This window comes from Pseudophryne corroboree, chromosome 1 (assembly GCF_028390025.1).
Source record: "Pseudophryne corroboree isolate aPseCor3 chromosome 1, aPseCor3.hap2, whole genome shotgun sequence".
In the NCBI taxonomy this organism is placed as follows: Eukaryota; Metazoa; Chordata; class Amphibia; order Anura; family Myobatrachidae; genus Pseudophryne; species Pseudophryne corroboree.
The window spans coordinates 87,565,744-87,592,780 of NC_086444.1; the positions used below are offsets into that span (position 1 = coordinate 87,565,744).

Sequence of the window (27,037 nt, forward strand, 5' to 3'; positions counted from 1 at the left end):
CTACTTACAATCTATTTTGCTATTAAACACTGCTGGCCAGCAAGTAACCTCTCAGCTTGTTTATATAGGATGTATTAAGTATTCAATGGCTTTTATATACTCATGTTATTTTTAGTAGATTACTGATTAAATAAGATTTTACTCACCGGTAAATCTATTTCTCGTAGTCCGTAGTGGATGCTGGGAACTCCGTAAGGACCATGGGGAATAGACGGGCTCCGCAGGAGACTGGGCACACTATAAGAAAGATTTGGTACTACCTGGTGTGCACTGGCTCCTCCCTCTATGCCCCTCCTCCAGACCTCAGTTAGGATACTGTGCCCGGAAGAGCTGACACAATAAGGAAGGATTTTGAATCCCCGGTAAGACTCATACCAGCCACACCAATCACACCGTATAACTCGTGATATTATACCCAGTTAACAGTATGAAATATAACAGCCTCTCAACAGATGGCTCAACAATAACCCTTTAGTTAGGCAATAACTATATACAAGTATTGCAGACAATCCGCACTTGGGATGGGCGCCCAGCATCCACTACGGACTACGAGAAATAGATTTACCGGTGAGTAAAATCTTATTTTCTCTGACGTCCTAGTGGATGCTGGGAACTCCGTAAGGACCATGGGGATTATACCAAAGCTCCAAAACGGGCGGGAGAGTGCGGATGACTCTGCAGCACCGAATGAGAGAACTCAAGGTCCTCCTCAGCCAGGGTATCAAATTTGTAGAATTAAGCAAACGTGTTTGTCCCTGACCAAGTTGCAGCTCGGCAAAGTTGTAAAGCCGAGACCCCTCGGGCAGCCGCCCAAGATGAGCCCACCTTCCTTGTGGAATGGGCTTTCACTGATTTAGGATGCGGCAATCCAGCCGCAGAATGCGCCAGCTGAATTGTGCTACAAATCCAGCGAGCAATAGTCTGCTTAGAAGCAGGAGCACCTATTTTGTTGGGTGCATACAGGATAAAAAGCGAGTCAGTTTTCCTGACTCCAGCCGTCCTGGAAACATAAATTTTCAAGGCCCTGACTACGTCCAGTAACTTGGAATCCTCCAAGTCCCTAGTAGCCGCAGGCACCACAATAGGTTGGTTCAAGTGAAAAGCTGATACCACCTTAGGGAGAAACTGGGGACGAGTCCTCAATTCTGCCCTATCCATATGGAAAATCAGATAAGGGCTTTTACATGACAAAGCCGCCCATTCTGACACACGCCTGGCCGAAGCCAAGGCCAATAACATGACCACTTTCCACGTGAGATATTTCAGATCCACGGTTTTAAGTGGTTCAAACCAATGTGATTTTAGGAAACTCAACACCACATTGAGATCCCAAGGTGCCACAGGAGGCACAAAAGGGGGCTGAATATGAAGCACTCCCTTTACAAAAGTCTGAACTTCAGGCAGTGAAGCCAGTTCTTTCTGGAAGAAAATCGATAGAGCCGAAATCTGGACCTTAATGGAACCCAATTTTAGGCCCATAGTCACTCCAGACTGTAGGAAGTGCAGAAAACGACCCAGTTGAAATTCCTCTGTAGGGGCCTTCCTGGCCTCACACCACGCAACATATTTTCGCCAAATGCGGTGATAATGGTTTGCGGTTACTTCTTTCCTGGCTTTTATCAGCGTAGGAATGACTTCCTCCGGAATGCCCTTTTCCTTTAGGATCCGGAATTCAACCGCCATGCCGTCAAACGCAGCCGCGGTAAGTCTTGGAACAGACAGGGCCACTGCTGTAGCAGATCCTGTCTGAGCGGTAGAGGCCATGGGTCCTCTGATAACATTTCTTGAAGTTCCGGGTACCAAGCTCTTCTTGGCCAATCCGGAACCACGAGTATCGTTCTTACTCCTCGCCTTCTTATTATTCTCAGTACCTTTGGTATGAGAGGCAGAGGAGGGAACACATAAACCGACTGGTACACCCACGGTGTCACTAGAGCGTCCACAGCTATCGCCTGAGGGTCCCTTGACCTGGCGCAATATCTCTTTAGCTTTTTGTTGAGGCGGGACGCCATCATGTCCACCTGTGGCCTTTCCCAACGGTTTACCAACAGTAGGAAGACTTCTGGATGAAGTCCCCACTCTCCCGGGTGTAGGTCGTGTCTGCTGAGGAAGTCTGCTTCCCAGTTGTCCACTCCCGGAATGAACACTGCTGACAGTGCTAGTACGTGATTTTCCGCCCATCGGAGAATCCTTGTGGCTTCTGCCATCGCCACCCTGCTTCTTGTGCCGCCCTGTCGGTTTACATGGGCGACTGCCGTGATGTTGTCTGATTGGATCAGAACCGGCTGGTTTTGAAGCAGGGGCCTTGCCTGACTTAGGGCATTGTAAATGGCCCTCAGTTCCAGAATGTTTATGTGTAGGGACGACTCCTGACTTGACCAAAGTCCCTGGAAATTTCTTCCCTGTGTGACTGCGCCCCAGCCCCGAAGGCTAGCATCCGTGGTCACCAGGACCCAGTCCTGTATGCCGAATCTGCGGCCCTCTAGAAGATGAGCACTCTGCAGCCACCACAGTAGAGACACCCTGGTCCTTGGAGACAGGGTTATCAGTTGATGCATCTGAAGATGCGATCCCGACCACTTGTCCAAGAGGTCCCACTGGAAGGTCCTTGCATGGAACCTGCCGAATGGAATTGCTTCATACGAAGCCACCATTTTTCCCAGGACTCGTGTGCAGTGATGCACCGATACCCGTTTTGATTTTAGGAGGTCTCTGACTAGAGATGACAGCTCCTTTGCTTTCTCCTGCGGGAGAAACACTTTTTTCTGTTCTGTGTCCAGAATCATCCCCAGGAACAGTAAGCGTGTGGAAGGAACCAGTTGTGACTTTGGAATGTTTAGAATCCAGCCATGCTGTTGTAGCACTTCCCGAGATAGTGCTACTCCGACCAGTAACTGCTCCCTGGACCTCGCCTTTATTAGGAGATCGTCCAAGTACGGGATAATTAAAACTCCCTTTTTTCGAAGGAGTATTATCATTTCTGCCATTACCTTGGTAAACACCCTCGGTGCCGTGGACAGTCCAAACGGTAGTGTCTGGAATTGGTAATGGCAATCCTGTACCACAAATCTGAGGTACTCCTGGTGAGGAAGGTAAATTGGGACATGCAGGTAAGCATCCTTGATGTCCAGGGATACCATGTAATCCCCCTCGTCCAGGCTTGCAATAACCGCCCTGAGCGATTCCATCTTGAACTTGAATCTTTTTATGTATGTGTTCAAGGATTTCAAATTTAAAATGGGTCTCACCGAACCGTCCGGTTTCGGTACCACAAACAGTGTGGAATAGTAACCCCGTCCTTGTTGAAGTAGGGGTACTTTGACTATCACCTGCTGGGAATACAGCTTGTGAATTGCCTCTAGTACAGCCTCCCTGCCCGAGGGAGTTGTCGGTAAGGCCGATTTGAAGAAACGGCGGGGGGGAGGCGCCTCGAATTCCAGCTTGTACCCCTGAGATACTACTTGAAGGATCCAGGGATCCACCCGTGAGCGAACCCACTGATCGCTGAAATTTTTGAGGCGGCCCCCCACCGTACCTGGCTCCGCCTGTGGAGCCCCACCGTCATGCGGCGGATTTGGAAGAAGCGGGGGAGGACTTTTGTTCCTGTGAACCTGCTGCGTGGTGCAGCTTTTTTCCCCTTCCTCTGCCTCTAGACAGAAAGGACCCGCCTTTTCCCCGTCTGTTTTTCTGGGGTCGAAAGGACTGTACCTGATAATACGGCGCTTTCTTAGGCTGTGAGGGGACATGGGGCAAAAATGCTGACTTCCCAGCTGTTGCTGTGGAAACAAGGTCTGAGAGACCATCCCCGAATAACTCCTCACCCTTATAAGGCAAAACTTCCATGTGCCTTTTAGAATCTGCATCCCCTGTCCACTGCCGAGTCCATAAGCCTCTACTAGCAGAAATGGACAATGCACTTATTCTAGATGCCAGCCGGCAGATCTCCCTCTGTGCATCTCTCATGTACAAGACTGAGTCTTTTATATGCTCTACGGGGTTAGCAATATAGTGTCCCTGTCCAGGGTGTCAATATTTTCTGACAGGGAATCTGACCAAGCAGCAGCAGCACTGCACATCCACGCTGAAGCAATAGCCGGTCTCAGTATAACACCAGTGTGTGTATATATAGACTTTAGGATAGCCTCCTGCTTTCTATCAGCAGGTTCCTTTAGGGCGGCCGTATCCGGAGACGGTAGTGCCACCTTTTTAGACAAACGTGTGAGCGCTTTATCCACCCTAGGGGGAGTTTCCCAACGTGACCTATCCTCTGGTGAGAAAGGGAACGCCATTAGTAATTTTTTTGAAATCACCAATTTTTTATCAGGGAAAGCCCACGCTTCTTCACACACTTCATTTAATTCTTCAGATGGGGGAAAAACTACTGGTAGTTTTTTCGCCCCAAACATAATACCCTTTTTAGAGGTACCTGGGTTTATATCAGAAATGTGTAAAACCTCTTTCATTGCCTCAATCATGCAACGAATGGCCCTAGTGGACATTAAATTTGACTCATCATCGTCGACACTGGTATCAGTATCCGTGTCGACATCTGTGTCTGCCATCTGAGGTAGTGGGCGTTTTAGAGCCCCTGATGGCCTTTGAATTGCCTGGGCAGGCACGAGCTGAGAAGCCGGCTGTCCCGCATTTGGCATGTCGTCAAATTTTTTATGTAAGGAGTCGACACTTGCACGTAATTCCTTCCATAAGTCCATCCACTCAGGTGTCTGCCCCGCAGGGGGTGACATCACATTTATCGGCATCTGCTCCGCCTCCACATAAGTCTCCTCATCAAACATGTCGACACAGCCGTACCGACACACCGCACACACACACAGGGAATGCTCTTAAAGGAGACAGGACCCCACAAAAGCCCTTTGGGGAGACAGAGAGAGAGTATGCCAGCACACACCAGAGCGCTATATAATGCAGGGGACTAACTGAATTATGTCCCCTATAGCTGCTATAATATTTACTGCGCCTCAAATTTGTGCCCCCCCTCTCTTTTTTACCCTTTTCTGTAGTGTAGACTGCAGGGGAGAGTCAGGGAGCTTCCTTCCAGCGGAACTGTGAGGGAGATGGCTCCGCCCCTTTTCGGCTGACTTTTCTCCCGCTTTTTTCTGTATTCTGGCAGGGGTAATTACCACATATATAACCTCTCGGGCTATATATTGTGGTAGTTTTGCCAGCCAAGGTGATTTTATTGCTGCTCAGGGCGCCCCCCCCCCCAGCGCCCTGCACCCTCAGTGACCGGAGTGTGAAGTGTGTATGAGGAGCAATGGCGCACAGCTGCAGTGCTGTGCGCTACCTTGGTGAAGACTGAAGTCTTCTGCCGCCGATTTTCCGGACCATCTTCTTGCTTCTGGCTCTGTAAGGGGGACGGCGGCGCGGCTCCGGGAACGAACACCAAGGACGGGTCCTGCGGTCGATCCCTCTGGAGCTAATGGTGTCCAGTAGCCTAAGAAGCCCAAGCTAGCTGCAAGCAGGTAGGTTCGCTTCTTCTCCCCTTAGTCCCTCGTTGCAGTGAGCCTGTTGCCAGCAGGTCTCACTGTAAAATAAAAAACCTAACATATACTTTCTTTCTAGGAGCTCAGGAGAGCCCCTAGTGTGCATCCAGCTCGGCCGGGCACAGAAATCTAACTGAGGTCTGGAGGAGAGGCATAGAGGGAGGAGCCAGTGCACACCAGGTAGTACCAAATCTTTCTTATAGTGTGCCCAGTCTCCTGCGGAGCCCGTCTATTCCCCATGGTCCTTACGGAGTTCCCAGCATCCACTAGGACGTCAGAGAAAATTATTTTTAATTTATTTACCGGCTCTGATCCTATTATATTATAATACTAGAATTTATTAGAGACTCACTATGAGCGCAATTCTCTTTTCTTTTTTTGGTGATTAATATGGTTCTAACTCAGGGGTGTATACAGCCCCTGGAGAGAAGCGAACGTGGGCTCAGGTGTGTTTATTTCAAAGAGAAATTAAGAACTCTCTTACACAGTTTTATTCATATATTCTTATTTTTTTTTGGTTTGCTGTAAACGGACACAGGCGCTTCATCTGTTTGTTGTGTGGTTCTCCAAGTACCAGCATGCGGGGGAGGCTTGCTGGGACTTGTAGTTCTGCAAAAAACAATATTCTTTAATTTTACACAAGGCTATCAGCCCCCCATCCGCAGCCCTTGGATGGGGGGGGGGGGGACAGCCTCGGGCTTCACCCCCCTGGCCCTTGGGTGGCTAGAGGGGGGGGGGACCCCTTGATTTAAGTGGTCCCCACTCCTCCAGGGTACCCCGGCCAGGGGTGACTAGTTGGGGATTTAATGCCACGGCCGTAGGGACCGGTATAAAAGTGTCCCCCGGCTGTGGCATTATCTTTCCAGCTAGTGGAGCCCGGTGCTGGTGTTAAAAATACGGGGGACCCCTACGTCTTTTGTCCCCCGTATTTTTTGCACCAGGACCGGACGCAGAGCCCGGTGCTGGTTCTAAAAATACGGGGGATCCCCTGTCAATTTTTTTTCCCGTATTTTTACAACCAGGACCGGCTCAAAGAGTCTGAGGCTGGATATGCTTAGGAGGGGGTACCCCACGCAATTTTTTTAGGGTTTTTAAACCATTTTTGTGCCGTCCGAAAAGTCAAATCCAGGACGCACTTATCCGTCAATTGGTCCGTTTTTCGACAGCGGGACTGTCGAATCTGTTTTTTATTGAATATGTCGAATTCGGGTCCCGGCGGGAGGGTATGTGACTGTCGAATTGTGTCGAATTAAAAAACGGTCGAATTCCGGATACCCGCTAGTCTTTTATCAATCATTTTAAATCTATTACAAAACACATCAGGATGTTAGACAGAGTTCTCTAACCAAACCAAACATTCAAAAATTGTGGATACTTTCATTCCTCCCTTAATCTTCCCTCGTACATGGATAAAGACGCCGGAAAGCTGCAGAGAGAAAAATCCATTGAATCGTCTATTAAGATTCTTGGTCAAGTTGGGTTCATCCCAACAAGGAATTCTGCTAATCTGGTGCCAAATGGGAAAAAATGGTGGGTAAGGTACAGCAGGAGAATAAAATGTCCATCACAGTGTGGCACAAGAGGAACGCAGGAAACCTCAATTCCTCCATGTAGGTAACACACAGAGCACCGCACAGCTGGTCGCTATCTGGCTCTACTTTACCTGCAACATTTTAAAGTTGTATTTTTTGGGGTAGTACACCAAGGTTGCGGCGGTATGATAGTGTTTGTGTACACGAGACTCTTTTTTTTTTTTTTTTTTTTAAGTAGATCAATATTAATGGTAGTGTCCATTTGTCTCCACAGAACCATATTTCACTCTACAGCAAAATGAAAAAAGCACCTGTATTATCCCAAAATAGCTGATAGTGATTATGTTCAGCCTGAGACAGGCCCCAACGTAATCCGTCAAGCAAGGTCCATCTCTCCCTCTTCAGTCCCTTGTATTCTCATTACCAGAATGACCCTGCAGCGCCATCAGCTGGTGAGGAGCAAATCTGTCACTAGCAAAGCCAGCCTGTAATAGTTAACAGCAATTATTGAGTAGGAGAGTCTATATTGAATAAAATTGATTGTTTCGTTACATGGAACATGTCAAATGTTGGTAGGCAGCAAGTGAATACTCAGTCCCTGAAAAATGGGCAAGCATAAGGATCTGAGCGACTTTGCCAAAAGTCAAATTGAGATGGTTAGGCAACTGGGTAGGAGCATTTCCTAACAGGCAGGTCTTGTGAGGTGTTCCCAGTGTGCAGTGCTTACTACGTACCAAAAGTGGTCCAATGAAGGACAGGCGGTAAATCGGATCATGATGCATGTTGAGCAAAGCTAGCCTGTCTGCTCCTAAAAAAGAGCAACTGTAGTACAACTGCTGAAAAAGTTAATGCTGGGTATGATAAAAAGGTGCCAGAAAACAGTGCATTGTAGCTTGCTTCATATGGCGATGACCTGTCCAGGCTGATCCCCATCCACTGCCGAAAATGCCTACAATGGGCACGTGAGCATTAGAATTGGACCATGGAGCAATGGAAAAGGTGGCCTGGCCTGACGAATCATAATTTATTTTACATAATGTGCATCATTTACCTGGGGAAGACATGGCACCAGGATGCACTATGGTAAGAAGGCAAGCCGACGGAGGTAGTGTGACGCTTTGGGCAATGTTCTGCTGGGAAACCTTTGGTACTGGCATTCATGAGGATGTTACTTTGACATGTACCACCTACCTAAACATTATTGCAGACCAAGATCACCCCCCTCATGGCAACTATATTCCCTGATGGCAGTAGCCCCTTTCAGTAGAGCATCTGTGAGATATGCTGGAAAAATAAGTCCGAGCCATGGAGGCCCCACCATGCAGCTTACAGGACTTAAAGTATCTGCTGCAAACGTCTTGTTTCCAGATTCCACAGGACACCTTCAGAGGTCTTGTGTGGTCCATGCCTCGAAGTGTCAAAGCTGTTTTAGCACCAGAGCGGATAGGTGTATATATGTGTACATTTGTCAGAGCTGAGGGCACTATGCAACACTGGCATGGGTTCAGAGTAACTGGTTAATTCTCTAAATGCAAATTTATAAACAATTTCTAATAGATTTACAGGTATTTGTTAGCAGTATTCAACTGTATTTAATATGTAAGACACACAGAGCTACTAGAAAAGCAAAGTGATATAAAACAGAGCGTGCTTCCGTCACATCCACTCTGAAACACTGCAGACGTTACACTAGTCATAGTAAATAAGCCTTACATTCGCTTAGGATCTAAGCTGTAACAGTCCTCTAAATAGAGCCATCACTATGTAAGAGTGAGGACTCCAGGAAACTGCTATGATATGGGAAAGCGGTTACTGCTGAAGTCATACAGGGACTGGAATAACTCTAGAATATGGTCATAAATATCCTAACAAAGAAAACTCACTCCCTGCAGATCACAAGAGCATTTGTGAGGCACTAATCAAACAGCTCGCAGCAGCACAACTCGTCATCTACACGGTTTGCCTGGTTGGTGGAGAAGCTAATCCTGACCAGGATATCGTCAGCAGGTTTCCCATCTGATTAAGAAGGACTGTTCGTCACATACACCCCAACTGAGGTCTGTGAGTGGGCCAGTCCTTCCAGCGGTAACCTTTGTAGATTTCCCGGATTTGGATTCCAGCTGACTTACAACTGAAAAAGTCAACTGGTTGTGAGGACAACACGCATTACCTTTGTAATATCCTTAGCCAAAGTAAAACAATACATGTATCTGCTCCCAACATACACTCAGAGACCCTGGTCTATACTCCTGTTGTAGCAACAGCTCCGGACACATCACCAGACCATCACACAGAAACACATCTTTAATAAGGTAAGAAACGTATCAGGAAACATTAAAGGTATACTTTCAAAATACACAAATATATTTATTTTTATTATCAGAGATAATTTTTTTAAACAAGATAAAAAAAAATTGTTTCCTGATGGAAGTTATTTAACTAGTGTTATGGATCGCATGCGCTGTGTGCCACAGCAGGACCCACTAGTAAGGTAGGTAGCACCAATTCTTGTAAAAGGCACGTCCTTTTTCATAGCAAAGAGCAGGTCATTCAAATTTCCTGTGGCACCCTGGGTATGGCAGCATTATTGTACATAAGATCCCACTGTTTAATGGAACAGGTGGGATTTCATACTGTATTCTTCCCAATGTAGTGATATGGGAAGTAGGCTGTAAATTATTGAAGTACATACATAATACAATATTATCAAACATACAACCCCACCACCCAATAAGACCAACTGCAATGGCATTCTGCTCAAGATCTGTATTTCAGTCATTACTGGCATGAAAAAAAGCTGCAGTTTAAAGGGGATGTAGTTGGCACCCCGATAAACAGGATGCAGAGGGTCAGAAGACCGGCGCCGGAGAACCGAAACCTGTTAGAATCACGATACCGGAATCCCAAATGTAAGTATGATGGGAAGAGTTAGAGTTAGGCTGCGGGGAAGGGGAGGGGGGGTTGTTAGGGTTAGGCTGCGAGGAGGGAGGGTTGGGGGTAAGGAGTAGGGTTAGTTTAGTTGCTCAAACCTGTTGGGATTGTGGCATTCGGGATGCCGCTGTTGGTATTCTGACCGCTGGCATCCTCACCGCCAGTAACTCGTACCCAACCCGTTTAAAGAAACGTAGGCATTTTCATTTTTTTTTTTAAATGCTCTTACATAAATAAATTTCCCAGCCCCATTCCCAGTTTCTGAGCATCAATCCGTGGAATGGACTTCTAAGAAAGGAACTGGTCCTCCACATTGGAGGACCTAATGGGTAGAAAGCCACCTTACTGCCCCAACTTTGTCACTCCAGGGGGTATATTTACAATCCATTGGTTGGTCAAAGCAACCGCTGATCTGCGGCTTTGGCAAACCAATGGATAGTAAATATACTCCCCCAAGGCTTTACTTCATTAATACACTACATATTATATATAAAACTATAGTAAAAGACATAGCACGATGGCTTCTCTGCAGCCAGCCCTATATATGGGGTCATCCAATTTACCTGGTGCAGTGAAACAGGACCCAAAGGAAACAACCCATTATAAAGGTACAAAGATCTTTGTCACAAAAAAAAATAAGTCGGCTATGAAAATAGTTATTTCCTTCACCACACAAAGAAAGAGAAAAAAAACATCTTCAGTGATAAAAATTATTCTTTTAATAGAAGCTCAAAAGAAACAGGAAATATTTACAGTTCCAGTATGGCAGAGAAAAAATAAGAATTTACTTACCGATAATTCTATTTCTCGGAGTCCGTAGTGGATGCTGGGGTTCCTGAAAGGACCATGGGGAATAGCGGCTCCGCAGGAGACAGGGCACAAAAAGTAAAGCTTTTCCAGATCAGGTGGTGTGCACTGGCTCCTCCCCCTATGACCCTCCTCCAGACTCCAGTTAGGTACTGTGCCCGGACGAGCGTACACAATAAGGGAGGATTTTGAATCCCGGGTAAGACTCATACCAGCCACACCAATCACACCGTACAACTTGTGATCTAAACCCAGTTAACAGTATGATAACAGAGGAGCCTCTGAAAGACGGCTCCCTAAACAATAACCCGAATTAGTTAACAATAACTATGTACAAGTATTGCAGATAATCCGCACTTGGGATGGGCGCCCAGCATCCACTACGGACTCCGAGAAATAGAATTATCGGTAAGTAAATTCTTATTTTCTCTATCGTCCTAGTGGATGCTGGGGTTCCTGAAAGGACCATGGGGATTATACCAAAGCTCCCAAACGGGCGGGAGAGTGCGGATGACTCTGCAGCACCGAATGAGAGAACTCCAGGTCCTCCTTTGCCAGGGTATCAAATTTGTAGAATTTTACAAACGTGTTCTCCCCTGACCACGTAGCTGCTCGGCAGAGTTGTAATGCCGAGACCCCTCGGGCAGCCGCCCAAGATGAGCCCACCTTCCTTGTGGAATGGGCCTTAACAGATTTAGGCTGTGGCAGGCCTGCCACAGAATGTGCAAGTTGAATTGTGTTACAAATCCAACGAGCAATCGACTGCTTAGAAGCAGGCGCACCCAACTTGTTTGGTGCATACAGTATAAACAGCGAGTCAGATTTTCTGACTCCAGCCGTCCTTGAAATGTATATTTTTAAAGCTCTGACAACGTCCAACAACTTGGAGTCCTCCAAGTCGCTTGTAGCCGCAGGCACTACAATAGGCTGGTTCAGGTGAAACGCTGATACCACCTTAGGGAGAAAATGCGGACGCGTCCGCAGCTCTGCCCTATCCGAATGGAAAATTAAATAAGGGCTTTTATAAGATAAAGCCGCCAGTTCAGATACTCTCCTGGCGGACGCCAGGGCCAGTAACATAGTCACTTTCCATGTGAGATATTTCAAATCCACATTTTTTAGTGGTTCAAACCAATGGGATTTGAGGAAATCTAAAACTACATTTAGATCCCACGGTGCCACCGGAGGCACCACAGGAGGCTGTATATGCAGTACTCCTTTGACAAAAGTCTGGACCTCAGGAACTGAGGCCAATTCTTTTTGGAAGAATATTGACAGGGCCGAAATTTGAACCTTAATAGATCCCAATTTGAGACCCATAGACAATCCTGATTGCAGGAAATGTAGGAAACGACCCAGTTGAAATTCCTCCGTCGGAGCACTCCGATCCTCGCACCACGCAACATATTTCCGCCAAATGCGGTGATAATGCTTCGCGGTGACTTCCTTTCTTGCCTTAATCAAGGTAGGAATGACTTCTTCTGGAATGCCTTTTCCTTTTAGGATCTGGCGTTCAACCGCCATGCCGTCAAACGCAGCCGCGGTAAGTCTTGGAATAGACACGGTCCCTGCTGAAGCAGGTCCTGTCTTAGAGGTAGAGGCCACGGATCGTCCGTGACCATCTCTTGAAGTTCCGGGTACCAAGACCTTCTTGGCCAATCCGGAGCCACTAGTATCGTTCTTACTCCGCTTTGCCGTATGATTCTCAATACCTTTGGTATGAGAGGCAGAGGAGGAAACACATACACCGACTGGTACACCCAAGGTGTTACCAGCGCGTCCACAGCTATTGCCTGCGGATCTCTTGACCTGGCGCAATACCTGTCCAGTTTTTTGTTGAGGCGAGACGGCATCATGTCCACCATTGGTCTTTCCCAACGGTTTATTAGCATGTGGAAAACTTCTGGATGAAGTCCCCACTCTCCCGGGTGAAGATCGTGTCTGCTGAGGAAGTCTGCTTCCCAGTTGTCCACTCCCGGGATGAACACTGCTGACAGTGCTATCACGTGATTCTCCGCCCAGCGAAGGATCCTGGCAGCTTCTGCCATTGCACTCCTGCTTCTTGTGCCGCCCTGTCTGTTTACATGGGCGACTGCCGTGATGTTGTCCGACTGGATCAACACCGGTCTTCCTTGAAGCAGAGGTTCCGCCTGGCTTAGAGCATTGTAGATTGCTCTTATTTCCAGAATGTTTATGTGAAGAGACTTTTCCAGGCTCGACCACACTCCCTGGAAGTTTCTTCCTTGTGTGACTGCTCCCCAGCCTCTCAGGCTGGCGTCCGTGGTCACCAGGATCCAATCCTGTATGCCGAATCTGCGGCCCTCCAATAGATGAGCCCTCTGCAACCACCACAGAAGAGATACCCTTGTCCTTGGAGACAGGGTTATCCGCAGGTGCATCTGAAGATGCGTGCATTGATGTACAGACACCTTTCCTGGTTTTAGGAGATTCCTGACCAGGTCGGATAACTCCTTGGCTTTTTCCTCGGGAAGAAAAACCTTATTCTGAACAGTGTCCAGAATCATCCCTAGGAACAGCAGACGAGTTGTCGGCATTAATTTGGATTTTGGAATATTCAGAATCCATCCGTGCTGCTTTAGCACCTCTTGAGATATTGCTAATCCCATCTCTAGCTGTTCTCTGGACCTTGCCCTTATTAGGAGATCGTCCAAGTATGGGATAATTAATACGCCTTTTCTTCGAAGAAGAATCATCATCTCGGCCATTACCTTTGTAAAGACCCGAGGTGCCGTGGACAAACCAAACGGCAGCGTCTGAAACTGATAGTGACAGTTTTGTACAACGAACCTGAGGTACCCCTGGTGTGAGGGGTAAATTGGAACGTGGAGATACGCATCCTTGATGTCCAAGGATACCATAAAGTCCCCTTCTTCCAGGTTCGCTATCACTGCTCTGAGTGACTCCATCTTGAACTTGAACTTCTTTATGTACAGGTTCAAGGACTTCAGATTTAGAATAGGCCTTACCGAGCCATCCGGCTTCGGTACCACAAATAGAGTGGAATAATACCCCTTCCCTTGTTGTAGAAGAGGTACCTTGACTATCACCTGCTGAGAGTACAGCTTGTGAATGGCTTCCAAAACCGTCTCCCTTTCGGAAGGGGACGTTGGTAAAGCAGACTTCAGGAAACGGCGAGGTGGATCTGTCTCTAATTCCAACCTGTACCCCTGAGATATTATCTGCAGGATCCAGGGATCTACCTGCGAGTGAGCCCACTGCGCGCTGTAATTTTTGAGACGACCTCCCACCGTCCCCGAGTCCGCTTGAGAAGCCCCAGCGTCATGCTGAGGCTTTTGTAGAAGCCGGGGAGGGCTTCTGTTCCTGGGAAGGAGCTGCCTGTTGCTGTTTCTTCCCTCGACCTCTGCCTCGTGGCAGATATGAATAGCCCTTTGCTCTCTTATTTTTAAAGGAACGAAAGGGCTGCGTTGAAAAGTCGGTGCCTTTTTCTGTTGGGGAGTGACTTGAGGTAGAAAGGTGGATTTCCCGGCTGTAGCCGTGGCCACCAAATCTGATAGACCGACTCCAAATAACTCCTCCCCTTTATACGGCAAAACTTCCATATGCCGTTTGGAATCCGCATCGCCTGTCCACTGTCGCGTCCATAAAGCTCTTCTGGCCGAAATGGACATAGCACTTACCCGTGATGCCAGTGTGCAGATATCCCTCTGTGCATCACGCATATAAAGAAATGCATCCTTTATTTGTTCTAACGACAGTAAAATATTGTCCCTGTCCAGGGTATCAATATTTTCAATCAGGGACTCTGACCAAACTACCCCAGCACTGCACATCCAGGCAGTCGCTATAGCTGGTCGTAGTATAACACCTGCATGTGTGTATATACTTTTTTGGATATTTTCCATCCTCCTATCTGATGGATCTTTAAGTGCGGCCGTCTCAGGAGAAGGTAACGCCACTTGTTTTGATAAGCGTGTTAGCGCCTTGTCCACCCTAGGAGGTGTTTCCCAGCGCTCCCTAACCTCTGGCGGGAAAGGGTATAATGCCAATAATTTCTTTGAAATTATCAGCTTTTTATCAGGGGCAACCCACGCTTCATCACACACGTCATTTAATTCTTCTGATTCAGGAAAAACTATAGGTAGTTTTTTCACACCCCACATAATACCCTGTTTAGTGGTACCTGTAGTATCAGCTAAATGTAACGCCTCCTTCATTGCCAAAATCATATAACGTGTGGCCCTACTGGAAAATACGGTTGATTCGTCACCGTCACCACTGGAATCAGTGCCTGTGTCTGGGTCTGTGTCGACCGACTGAGGCAAAGGGCGTTTTACAGCCCCTGATGGTGTTTGAGGCGCCTGGACAGGCACTAATTGATTGTCCGGCCGCCTCATGTCGTCAAACGACTGCTTTAGCGTGTTGACACTATCCCGTAATTCCATAAATAAAGGCATCCATTCTGGTGTCGACCCCCTAGGAGGTGACATCCCCATATTTGGCAATTGCTCCGCCTCCACACCAATATCGTCCTCATACATGTCGACACACACGTACCGACACACAGCAGACACACAGGGAATGCTCTAAACGAAGACAGGACCCACTAGCCCTTTGGGGAGACAGAGGGAGAGTCTGCCAGCACACACCAAAAAGCGCTATATATGACAGGGATAGCCTTATAATAAGTGCTCCCTTATAGCTGCTTTATATATATCAAGATATTGCCATTAAATTTGCCCCCCCTCTCTGTTTTACCCTGTTTCTGTAGTGCAGTGCAGGGGAGAGACCTGGGAGCCGTCCTGACCAGCGGAGCTGTGAGAGGAAATGGCGCCGTGTGCTGAGGAGATAGGCCCCGCCCCTTTTTCGGCGGGCTCGTCTCCCGCTATTTTGTGAATACAGGCAGGGGTTAAATATCTCCATATAGCCTCTGGGGGCTATATGTGAGGTATTTTTAGCCTTTATATAGGTTTACATTTGCCTCCCAGGGCGCCCCCCCCCAGCGCCCTGCACCCTCAGTGACTGCGTGTGAAGTGTGCTGAGAGGAAAATGGCGCACAGCTGCAGTGCTGTGCGCTACCTTTAGAAGACTGCAGGAGTCTTCAGCCGCCGATTCTGGACCTCTTCTTACTTCAGCATCTGCAAGGGGGCCGGCGGCGCGGCTCCGGTGACCATCCAGGCTGTACCTGTGATCGTCCCTCTGGAGCTGATGTCCAGTAGCCAAGAAGCCAATCCATCCTGCACGCAGGTGAGTTCACTTCTTCTCCCCTCTGTCCCTCGTTGCAGTGATCCTGTTGCCAGCAGGAATCACTGTAAAATAAAAAACCTAAGCTAAACTTTCTCTAAGCAGCTCTTTATGAGAGCCACCTAGAATTGCACCCTTCTCGGCCGGGCACAAAAATCTAACTGGAGTCTGGAGGAGGGTCATAGGGGGAGGAGCCAGTGCACACCACCTGATCTGGAAAAGCTTTACTTTTTGTGCCCTGTCTCCTGCGGAGCCGCTATTCCCCATGGTCCTTTCAGGAACCCCAGCATCCACTAGGACGATAGAGAAAAAATGAAAGCAGCTGCATGAGACGGCATGCGAGTAAAAAGAGCAATGATATATTATTTAACAGAAGATGAATTACCTTCCACGTTCTGCCAGAACAGCCCTGTTTACTCAATATGGGTGTGCGTCTCGGTACAATGCCAGCCACACACAGGCTGAGTCACATGGTCAGTACCAACATCAGCTCAATGCGTCTGTGACCAAGTTGGACATGACCCAGTTGTCCTTCAGTCCTGGGGCCAAGTAACCAGATCACTTCTGATCACACTAACGGCGCTTTGCATTGCCTATAAGGCTTACGACGACATCTCTGGACCAGCGTAAAAGGGAAAGGAGGACACTAGTGATTACAAATATTACTGACCATTGTACTTGTATTGAGACACGCACTGCTATGTTACACTATTGATTGATTGCTATGGGTTTCAGAACACAACATATAGAACCCATTTACTATTTTCTATTGCCTCTTTACATAGCTTTTATATTTGTTTTTATTGTGTTTTGTCCACTACAAAATGTTTACTCTGAAGTCTGTCTTGTGTGACTCCGCACCCTGACAAACACTAACCTTATCACCCCTGTGATAAGAGTAAGGATGAGCGTGGAATTACCATTTACACGGGATAATGACACTGCTTTATTGGCACAAAATCGTGCACTGATTATCCAAATATACCTAAGAAGGCACTTTGGAATAGCAGCCACTGAGAAATCTATATCCGCTTTGTAATTTAAAAAGATAACAGGTCAGACAGCGACATCCCATTAGCTGAAACACAATAATATTTGTGCAACACGCAATAATGAATCCACACATGTACTGTATATGAAGGTGGAAAATATGACACATGGCATTTCTACTGATGTCATTCCTTGCAGGATACGGTCATTAGGTCGACAACACGCAGTGTCGACCACTATTGGTCGACACGCATTAGGTCGACATGGTCCCTAGGTCAATATGTACTAGGTTGACATGCGCTTTTTCATTTTTTGAACTTTCATACTTTTTGATCCACGTGGACTACGATTGGGAACGGTAACCTGTGCAGAGCGCAGCGGTAGCTGCGCGAGGCACCTTGCCCAAAGCATGGTGAACAAAGTGAGCCACGGTGCACTAGTTGGGGTTCCGCCGTCACTTTACGAAAACGACACCAAAAAAAGGTTTTAAAAAACTCATGTCGACCAATAGTGGTCGACCTAATGCCTGTCGACCTAAGTGTGGTCGACCTAATGACCCATACCCTTCCTTGCAGTGTTTGCCAATTCTGATTCATGAATGGCCAATAACAGATTGTACGCTCAGTCGCTTAGCTGCAGACGGACATATGCCGCAGCCCGGTACATACTTCCCACCATCTTTCATTCACCTCCTCAGTTTAGTTTCCACTGGATGAGTAGATTGTGCACGGAGAGGTTTTGCTCCCAGGGAATTACATAACTTTATATACATTGCTCTACTGGCTTCTATGAAACCGAATATTTTACATTGCTACGTTGCCTGACTTCCTCCATCCAGGACAAAACATCCCCTTATTTTAGTTTGGCAAAGAAACATAAGCGATTTTTAGAATACCTTATCACAGGCCTGCAAAATATACCGTATCATATATACTGCATCACGTCTGGAAAACGCTTCAATCAAAAATGAACTGATTTATAATTCAATGCAGTTTCAGCGCTATACTGCTCAAGTCGGTCTATGATGAAGAACTACGCAACATCATCAATATATCAGTAGGCCATTCCATAGAATTAAGTAAATATAAATAAAACAAAGGTGAAAAAAACGTGTCAATAAGGCACAGGGGGGCAGATGTATTAAGCCTGGAGAAGGCATAAAGAAGTGATAAGCAGTGATAAGTGCAAGGTGATAACGCACCAGCCAGTCAGCTCATAACTGTCAATTTACATGTTTGGAGCTGATTGGCTGGTCGGTTATCAACTTGCACTTATCCCCGCTTTATCACTTCTTTATGTCTTCTCCAGGCTTAAAACATCTGCCCCAGGTTTTTTTGGTGTCCATGAATCACACCAAGAAAAAAAACAGCATTCTAACTACTTATGACATGGCGTTACTTCAGTGGTCAGATCCGGCATTCTGGTCTCCCATCAAGATTGGTACTGTTCTAACTAACAGCGAGGGCTGTCGATGCTCCTTCCCCCAGGTACTTCCCAGTCACATAATATAAAATAGGATTTTAATACCTACCGGTAAATCCTTTTCTCCTAGTCCGTAGAGGATGCTGCGGACTCCAAAAGGACCATGGGGTATAGACGGGATCCGCAGGAGCTTGGGCACACTAAAAAGACTTTGACTGGGTGTGAACTGGCTCCTCCCTCTATGCCCCTCCTCCAGACCTCAGTTATAAGAACTGTGCCCAGGAGAGACGGACATTTCGAGGAAAGAATTTTTGTTAAACTAAGGGCGAGAAACATACCAGCCCACACCACAAACATACCGTACAACCGGAGTAGCATGAAACCAGATAATAGTATGAACTAACAACAGCAACAAGCTGAACATAACTGATACACAACCACGTGTAACCATAAGTAACCAGTATCAATACAACTGCAAGGAACAGTCCGCACTGGGATGGGCGCCCAGCAGCCTCTACGGACTAGGAGAAAAGGATTTACTGGTAGGTATTAAAATCCTATTTTCTCTTACGTCCTAGAGGATGCTGGGGACTCCAAAAGGACCATAGGGTCTATACCAAAGCTCCAGAACGGGCGGGAGAGTGCAGACGACTCTGCAGCAACGATTGAGCAAACATGAGGTCCTCATCAGCCAGGGTATCAAACTTTTAAAACTTAGCAGTTTTACAACAGCTGCTCGGCAGAGTTGAAGTGCCGAGACCCCTCGGGCAGCCGCCCAAGATGAGCCCACTTTCCTGGTAGAATGGGCCTTCACTGACATCGGCAACGGTAGCCCAGCCGAAGAATGAGCATGCTGAATCGTATTACAAATCCAGCGTGCAATAGTTTGCTTAGAAGCAGGATTTCCAATCTTGTTGGAAGCATACAGGACAAACAAAGCCTCTGTTTTCCTGGTAAGAGCCGTCCTGGCGACGTAAATTTTCAAAGCTCTTACAACATCAAGAGACTTTGGAACCGCCACAGCATCTGTAGCCACAGGGACCACAATAGGTTGGTTAATGTGAAACGAAGAAACCACCTTCGGCAGAAATTGTTGACGAGTCCTCAATTCTGCTCTATCCGAATGGAAGATCAAATATGGACTCTTGTGGGACAAAGCCACCAACTCTGACACTCGCCTGGCAGACGCCAGAGCCAAAAGCATGACCACTTTCCAAGTGAGAAACTTTAACTCAACCTTACGCAAAGGTTCAAACCAGTGAGACATAAGAAACTGCAACACCACTTCAAGATACCACGGCGCCACAGGCGGCACAAATGGAGGATGGATATGCAGCACTCCCTTCACGAAAGTCTGAACCTCAGGAAGGACGGCCAATTCTTTTTGAAAGAAAATAGATAAAGCCGAAATATGCACTTTGATGGAACCCAATTTCAGGCCTGCATCGACGCCTGTCTGCAAAAAATGGAGAAACCGACCCAAGTGAAACTCCTCTGCAGGAGCTGCTTTGGTTTCACATCACGAAACATACTTTCTCCAAATACGGTGATAAATGCATGCCATAACCTCCTTCCTAGCCTTAAGGAGAGTGGGGATGACCTCCCTGGGAAAACCCTTTTGAGCTAAGATTTGGCGCTCAACTTCCACGCCGTCAAATGCAGCCGCGGTAAGTCCGGAAACACGCAGGGCCTCTGCAGTAACAGGTCCTCTCTTAGAGGAAGCGGCCAAGGATCTTCCACTAGCAATTCCTGAAGATCCGGATACCAGGCCCTGCGTGGCCAATCTGGAACGACGAGAATCGCCTGAACCCTTGTTCGTCGTATGATCCCCAGCACCTTTGGAATGAGAGGAAGCGGAGGGAACACATACACCGACTGAAACACCCACGGAGTCACCAGGGCGTCCACTGCACTGGCTTGGGGGTCCCTTGACCTGGAACAATACCTCGGAAGCTTCTTGTTGAGGCGAGACGCCATCATGTCTATCAGAGGAATTCCCCAACGCCTTGTCACTTCTGCAAACACCTCTTGATGAAGAGCCCACTCTCCCGGATGGAGATCGTGTCTGCTGAGGAAGTCTGCTTCCCAGTTGTCCACGCCCGGGAGGAAGACTGCTGACAGAGCGCTCACGTGCTGCTCCGCCCAGCGAAGTAGTCTTGTGGCCTCCGCCATAGCCGCCCTGCTCCTTGTTCCGCCTTGGCGGTTTACGTACGCCACCGCTGTTATGTTGTCTGACTGGATCAGGACAGGACGTCCCTGAAGAAGGCTCTTCGCTTGCAGCAGGCCGTTGTAAATGGCTCTTAACTCGAAAACATTTATGTGGAGACAAGATTCCTGGTTTGACCATTTTCCCTGGAAATTTCTTCCTTGCGTGACTGCGCCCCAGCTTCGGAGACTTGCATCTGTCGTCAGCAGGACCCAGTCCTGGATTCCGAATCGGCGTCCCTCTAGAAGGTGAGAGCTTTGTAGCCACCACAGGAGAGAAATCCTGGCCCTGGAAGACAGACTTATTTTCCGGTGCATGTGCAGGTGAGACCCGGACCATTTGTTCAGCAGATCCCACTGAAACACCCGGGCATGAAACCTGCCAAACGGAATGGCTTCGTAAGCCGCAACCATCTTCCCTAGCACCCGAGTGCATTGATGAATCGACACACTTGTCGGCCTCAGAAGCTCCCTGACCATTGTCTGTATTTCCAGAGCTTTGACTTCCGGAAGAAACACTCTCTGTAACTCCGTGTCTAGAATCATGCCCAGAAAGGGCAGCCGAGTGGCAGGGATCAACTGAGACTTCGGCAAATTTAGAACCCAACCGTGTTGTCGCAGGGAAAGATCCACATTTCTTAACAACTGTTCCTTGGACCTCGCCTTTATCAGGAGATCGTCCAAGTACGGGATAATTGTGACCCCTTGCTTGCGAAGGAGAACCATCATTTCTGCCATGATCTTGGTGAAAACCCTCGGGCCGTGGAAAGCCCAAACGGCAACGTCTGAAATTGGTAATGACAATCCTGCACCGCAAATCTCAGGAAGGCCTGATGCGGAGGATATATCGGGACGTGTAAGTAGGCATCCTTTATGTCGACTGACACCATAAAATCCCCCCCTTCTAGGCTGGAGATCACAGCTCGAAGAGATTCCATCTTGAACTTGAAAGTTTTCAAGTATGGATTGAGGGATTTTAGGTTCAGAATCGGTCTGACCGAACCGTCCGGTTTCGGTACGACAAAGAGGCTCGAATAGAACCCCTCCCCCCGTTGGGACGGGGGAACGGGAACAATGACCCTCTGTTGACACAACTTTTGTATCGCAGCATTTACCACATCTCTTTCCGGCAGAGACACTGGCAAGGCCGAAATGAAAAAGCGGTGAGGGGGCATTTCCTGAAACTCCAGCTTGTACCCCTGAGACACTATGTCTAAGACCCAAGGATCCAGGGCTGATTGAACCCAGACCTGACTGAAGATCCGGAGATGGCTCCCCACAGGCCCGGACTCCCGCAGGGGAGCCCCAGTGTCATGCGGTGGATTTGGTAGAGGCAGGGGAGGACTTTTGGTCCTGGGTGCCTGATCCAGCAGGCGACTTCTTTCCCCTTCCTCTACCCTTGGAAGCGAGGAAGGACGAGCCTTTTCCTAGTTTGTATTTATTAGGTCGAAAGGACTGCATCTGCTGATGGGGTGCCTTTTTCTGTTGTGTGGGAACATAAGGAAGAAAAGATGACTTACCCGCAGTCGCGGTAGACACCAGGTCAGCCAGGCCGTCACCAAACAAGACACTACCTTTGAAGGGAAGAGCTTCCATATTTTTCTTGGAGTCGGCATCAGCATTCCATTGATGGATCCACAGCGCCCTCCTGGCCGAGACCGACATGGCATTGGCTCTTGATCCTAAGAGGCCAACATTCCTCGCTGCATCCTTCAGGTAATCTGCAGCGTCCTTGATATAACCAAGAGTCAAAAGAATATTATCTTTATCAAGGGTATCCATATCAGAAGCTAAATTATCAGCCCATTTAGCAATAGCACTACTCACCCATACCGATGCCACAGCAGGTCTGAGCAATGCACCCGTATTAACGAAAATGGCCTTCAAAGACGTTTCCAGCTTGCGATCCACCGGGTCCTTGAGAGCAGCCGTGTCAGGGGACGGAAGCGCCACCTTCTTGGACAAACGGGATAGAGCCTTGTCGACATTCGGAGACGACTCCCATTTTTCCCTGTCATCAGAGGGGGAAGGATACGCCATAAAAATTTTCTTGGGAATCTGCCACCTTTTATCCGGCGACTCCCAAGCTTTTTCACAAAGAGCACTCATTTCATGAGAAGGGGGAAACTTCACCTCAGGTTTTTTCCCTTTAAATAGGCAAATCCTTGTTTCCTGAACCGCAGGTTCGTTAGAAATATGTAAAACATCTTTAATAGCCACAATCATGTACTGAATACTCTTAACTACCCTAGGGTGTAACGTAGCCTCATTAAAATCGACATCGGAATCTGAGTCCGTGTCAGCATCTGTATCTACCATCTGGGTAAATGAACGTTTTTGTGACCCCGAGGGGGTCTGCACCTGAGCCAAAGCATCCTCCATGGATTTTCTCCATGTCTGTGTCTGAGAATCCGACTTATCCAACCTCTTAGACAACAAAGCAACATTAGCATTAATTGTACTCAACATAGCAACCCAATCAGTAGTCGACTGCGTCGACAGAGCCATTTCCAGCTCCTTTTCAGCGCCCCCAGTAACTTCCTCCGGGGAGGAACACTCAGCCTCAGACATGCAGACACGAAGTACTGACACCCAACACACACACTGGCCAATAAAGGAGACAGCCTACAGGGAAGCCCAGAGAGAGAAACACAGAGTAAGTATGCCAGCTCACACCTCAGCGCCCATATATTACACCACACTAATATATGTCAGCAGCGCTGTACCAATTATAATAAAAACACCAAAAATTCTGTGCCCCCCCCCCCCCCCCCCTCCCTTTCACGTGTGAGGAGCCTGGAGGTCCGGGCCAGCGTTCTCTGCAGCGGCTGTGGAGAGAAGAAAATGGCGCTGGTGAGCTGTGCAGCTAAGCCCCGCCCCTTCCCGGCGCGCTTCAGTCCCGCCTGAATTAAAAAAAATTATACTGGCGGGGGTCTGCTATACGGTGCCCGGGCACCGAATATCACTTTTACCAGTCTCCAATACTTCAGTAACTGCTGCCCAGGGCGTTCCCCCTCCCCAGCTCCCTGCGAGTGCCGTTGGTGATGTGTGTGGGAGCATGGAGCGCAGCACTGCCCCTGCGCTGTACCTCGTTACTGAAGTCTTCTGCCGTCACTGAAGTCTTCGGTTCTTCTAATACTCACTCGGATTCTTTCTTCTGGCTCTGCGAGGGAGGTGACTGCACGGCTCCGGGAACAAGCAGCTAGGCGAACCAAGTGATCGAACCCTCTGGAGCTAATGGTGTCCAGTAGCCTAAGAAGCAGAGCCCTTGAACTAAGAAGAAGTAGGACTGCTTCTCTCCCCTCAGTCCCACGATGCAGGGAGCCTGTAGCCAGCAGGTCTCCCTGAAAATAAAAAACCTAACAAAAGTCTTTCTAGAGAAACTCAGTAGAGCTCCCCTAGTGTGTGTCCAGTCACTCCTGGGCACAAAGTCTAAGGTCTGGAGGAGGGGCATAGAGGGAGGAGCCAGTTCACACCCAGCCAAAGTCTTTTTAGTGTGCCCAAGCTCCTGCGGATCCCGTCTATACCCCATGGTCCTTTTGGAGTCCCCAGCATCCCCTAGAACGTAAGAGAAATAATCAGGCAGTAATACGAGAAATCTGCAAAACCATATGTGCATCTGACTGTCTGGACACAGCCATGATAACACAGGACAAGTAGGACTTTGTATTTTAGTTGTGTGTGGTATTTTTCTTGAATTGTGGATCTATTTTCCAGACTTGTCAGGTAAGCTGAACAGTTTGAATAGGGCGCTAAAACTTAGCATTTATAATTAGAAAAGTACAACCGCTTACTACCTTGCTTGGAGAATACAAAACATATGCAATACTAGCAGTGCCAATCACTATGAGCAAGCTGTACTTTACACAGCATCTGACTGCAAACCGCAACTTTCCCCACCCTCGGGACACTGTGAGTGGGGCCGGCAAAGGGAAGGCTGTTCCAGCAAGGCACCGCCATAAAGGCAAGGCGCATATTGCCCTTTTAAGATCAGGCAGAGTGTGATGCCCCGCTGAAACGGCCTAGCGTGAAGACTACATAGAAACATTGGGGGAGATTCAATTAATTGTAAAGTCAGTTGGGACAGAAAAAAACAGACACCCAACCGACTTTTCAAACATTTGAATTCCCCCCATAGAATCTGACTGCAGATAAGAGACACTTCGCCCATCTAGTCTGGCCCAAACACATGTATATGCACACACCTACATAGGATTGGGAACGGGATACCGGCATCCAGACAGGGGTACTCATCTAAACCTACCCTAACCCTCCACCCAAAAGAGGTACCACAAGAGTTCTGGAACACTGTACCCAGGAACTCTCCAGACAGGATTACATGGGTATACTGTGAATACAGACAAATACAGGCAACAGACACATTGAAATAGATACATCATTAATCCAACTTTATGCTTTGACCAACCAGCCTTAATATTGTCAAAATCTATTATTATTATTACATTTTATTTATAGGGCGCCACAAGTGTTTCGCAGCGCCGTACAAAGGACAGTACAGGGAGACAAAACTTAGCATAACAGTAAATAAATAACAAAAATGGAGTGCAGGTAACAAAGAGCAACACAATTCTCAAAACATAATACAGCTTAGATGTAAGTAGCGAAGGAGTAAATCATTGTACTACTTGGGGCTGGCGGCCATAGATCGAGATGAGCCTTTACCAGCAGGAGAAAAAGCAGGTAAAGATGGTCGCTGAGTGAAATGTGTCAAGAAGAGGGCTTAGACAAGAGGAAAGAGAGCCCTGCTCTGAAGAGCTAACAATCTAGTGGGGAGGGGCAACAGACAGATGACATGAGGTGCAAGCAAGCAGGTAAAAGCCTGATGGTGGTATGCGAGCAAAGCAGAGATGTCCAAGGCATGGGGCAGGGGGATGGAGGAGCAGCCTAAGGACTAGGTTATGCATTGGAGGGGTAGGCTTTGATGAATAGGTGGGTTTTCAATGCCCGTTTGAAGCTTTGCAAGGTCGGGGAGAGTCTAATGGAGCGGGGGAGCGCATTCCACTGAAGGGGTGCAGCACGGGCAAAATCCTGAACTCGTGCATGGGAAGCAGTGACCAAGGCAGAGGAGAGGCGACGGCCATCAGCCGACCGTAGTGGGTGGGAGGGAGTATGAAGGGAGAGGAGGTTGGAGATGTAGGGAGCAGTGGAATTAGAGATGGCCTTGTATGTGAGGGTGAGGAGTTTGAAGAGGATTCTGTAGGGGAATGGGGGAGCCAGTGTAGATTTTGTCGAAGGGGAGTGGCAGAAGTGGAGCGGCGGGAGAGGAAGATGAGCCTAGCTGCGGAGTTGAGGACAGATTGGAGGGGAGCGATGTGGGAGCAAGTGAGGCCAGTGAGGAGCACATTGTAGTAGTCGAGTCGTGAGATGACCAGTGAGTGGATGATAAGTTTAGTTGCACTCTGGGAGAGAAATGGCCTGATGCGAGCAATGTTGCGTAGCTGGAACCGACAAGATTGCGCCAGAGCTTGGATGTAGGGTGCAAAGGAGAGGGAGGAGTCAAGAGTGACGCCCAGGCAGCGGAGTTGGGGAACGGGGGAGATGATAGTGTTGTCAACAGTGATAGAGATATTTGTAGGGGGTGTTGCTCTGGCTGGGGGAAAGATAATAAGTTCAGTTTTATCCATGTTTTATCCATGTCCAGACCAGACTTTGGGAGGAATTCAATTAGCAATTTTTTTGCAACTTTTTTGTCCAATGGTTTTTTTTTACGCCCAATTCAATTAACTTCCTGTTGTTTTAGCTGAAATATGTACCCGTTTCTGTGCAAAAGACACAGGTCTCCGGATCCATGTGTTTTAACAATGGCAGGGGCAAAAAAGATGGTACTTTCAGCGATTTTGTTTCTCCTGCCTCCGGTCAGGTGAAACAAAATCCCCAATAATAAATACGAGCCTCATAATTCCTCTCTTTGGAAACAGCTTTATGGTTTGCTGTATCTTTCTCCCCAGTGTCCAATATTCTCTATTATTTGAAAAAATGTTTTAAAAAGAGTAGGTTCTAAATTAATTGCTGGAAATATTAAGAAGTTTCACAGGTCTACACAGGAAAAACCGTCGCTGAGCTAATTAAACTAGCTCCATTATCTTACCTCTGCTGAGGTCTATAGGGACGTTCTCCTCCCCGCTGTCATTCCGACCTAAAAAACACAGAGAACACCAAGTTACATAGTCTCCACTAACATGTGGATGTGTGATAGCATTCATGCAAAACTCAACTACAAGCAAAACACACAGCATAGGAATTGCTTTATATCTTAAATTTGTATATTTTCTTCATACATGGAGTGGGGGGGGGAGTAGGTATCGAACATACAAGGCAACTCATGAACAGTCTACGGTAATCTTGATGTTTGTATAATTGCACAAAATTTTGGGTACAGCTCGATTCACAAATTTATCACAT

General features: G+C 47.7%; 1 protein-coding gene across 1 annotated transcript in view; it reads right to left on the reverse strand.

Moving 5' to 3' along the window:
* Window positions 1-27,037, reverse strand: part of RICTOR (RPTOR independent companion of MTOR complex 2) — a 291,482-nt gene that overhangs the window by 254,542 nt on the left and 9,903 nt on the right. The window contains exon 2 of the mRNA XM_063961244.1: window positions 26,724-26,771. The gene's annotated coding sequence lies outside the window, so the exon portion shown is untranslated. The remainder of the gene's footprint in view (window positions 1-26,723; window positions 26,772-27,037) is intronic.